Genomic DNA, 2124 nt, shown 5'->3' with positions numbered 1-2124 from the left:
TCTCAAATTCCTAGGTATGCTTCCCGTGACACTGGATATTGCCTTTGTGTGACAGGGATGGCCCCTGGTCTCAGGTCTACCATGATGGGTATGTGATTTTTGGCGAGACCTGGGGCCCCCTTTTCTGCCCAGACAGTAGGAAACTCTTCTAGCAGACTGGTTGGATTTGTTTGTTTTTCTCCTGGAGAATAAAGACTCCATTCGTCCTCCCTGGGCACAGTCACAGCCATCATTAGAGCAGGCTGGCTCCTGTGTGAGGCTGATAGGCTTCCCTAGGGTAAAGGCGATTTGTGCTCCAAGCTTTGTTAGTAAGTCTCTCCCCAAAAGGGGATAGGGCACTCTGGTGGGTACGAGAACTCATGAGTCACTAGGTGGCCCCCTAACTGGCATGAGCAGGCTTTACAGAACAAGCGGACAACTCGGTCCCCCATGGCCCATCAGGCTTAGTTACCACAGAGTATTCAGCCCCAGTGTCCACCATAAAAGTCATTGGTTGGCCCCCTACTTCTATTGCAACCGTAGGCTCCCGGGGGCTTAGGATTGGGGATCTCGGTTGTTCCAGCTCTGAGTGTTCTTCAGCCTGGCCGATGAGCTCTTGGACGGCTGGTTCAGGCTGGTATTTTCCTTTACAAGGTTGATTGAACTTCTTTGGCCTTCCAGGCGTTTTCCTATAATGAGAGCACTCGTTCCTCCAATGGCTGGTCTCTTTCAGTAGACGCATTGGTTGTAGTGAAGTGGGGGTCTCCTTTTGGTTTCTCTCGTCCGTGAAGGAGCAGCAGTCTGTTGTACTGGACCTGGGTTCCCTAATGCAGCTGCCAGTAGGAACATCTTTTGTTTCATCCATTTGTCACCTACCTTTTGGGCCTCCCGGTCGAGGTTTACAAACACCGTGTTTGCGACCTCCAGTAGCTGAGTGGCGTTCATCCCAGCAAAGCCCTCTAATTATGAAGCTTGCGGTGGATGTCAGTGAAGGATTGAGCCACAAATGCTGCAATTGACCATGTGCTGGTTGTCTCATGCTTCGGGGTCAAAAGGGGTATATACACCTGGAACGCCTCTCATAGCCTCTCATAGAACTCTGTGGGCGATCCTCTGGCCTCTGGAGAATCTCTGCCATTTTTGACCTATTTATCAGCTTCCTAGCCCTAACTTTCACCCCTTGCAGTATGGCCTACCAGTACCTGTTGAAAGACTCTCTTCTGTGTGGTACGTTGAAGTCCCATTTGGGCCTGGTGTCAGTTGCAGCCCCTGAGGCCCATGCTGCAGGGTCTAGTACACCATCTGGTGTTTGACCTTGAAGCCATTCTCGCGTTCCTGACAGAATCCAGCATCGTTCTTCAGTGTTGAAGAGAGTTAGGAGGAGTTGATAGAAGTCATCCCAGGTAGGCTGATGAGTTTGGAAGATGGACTCAAGCAGATCAATCATCGCCTAGGGTTTCTCTGAATAGGGTGGGGTGTGCTGCTAACAGTTGTTTGTGCTGAATGGCTGATAGTAGAGGACAGGGCAGTCCAGCTAGAGTGTGCCATCTTCTCCAATCTCAAAAGGACCTCGTGCTTCTCGGAGGGGCATCTGAAGGGCCGTAGATTCCTGAGCTGGTTGCGTGGCTGAGCAAAGGCACCATGGACTCGTGCTTGGTGGTTGCTCAGGCTGTTGGGGCGGCGAAGGCACTGATGGTGGAGGGCTGGTTGGCCATCGCGGGTAGAGTGGCTAGCTGGTAGAACTGCTGGGATGTACGGCAGTGGGAAAATAGGTTCTTCCTCGGGATCTACTCAGTGGATGATTTTTGCTGGCTCTTCCTTGTCCTTTCCCTGAGTCAGTCGGGCCACAAGTACTTTACTCTGTCCCTGCCTATTCGTGCAGAACTGGACTCAAGGGGGCACTATAGTAGTGATTTGCAACCATGAGTCTATGTACAGAAGCTGGTCTGGATGTCCAGGGGTCCTTGTCACTACCCAGTACACAGCTCTCACAGTGGGGAGGTCTAGGGTCCCTTCCGAGGGCTATCCTATCCCAAAGGCAGGCCATTCAAGCTCACAAAGAGTAAGGCGCTTTCCCGGGGTCAGCTTGACCCCATAATCTTCTGAGAAACCTTTCTTAAAATTTTTCAACATACAATTTAAGAC

The sequence above is a fragment of the Pteropus vampyrus genome, unplaced genomic scaffold, assembly GCF_000151845.1.
Source record: "Pteropus vampyrus isolate Shadow unplaced genomic scaffold, Pvam_2.0 Scaffold32, whole genome shotgun sequence".
In the NCBI taxonomy this organism is placed as follows: Eukaryota; Metazoa; Chordata; class Mammalia; order Chiroptera; family Pteropodidae; genus Pteropus; species Pteropus vampyrus.
This window is presented reverse-complemented; position numbering follows the sequence as displayed.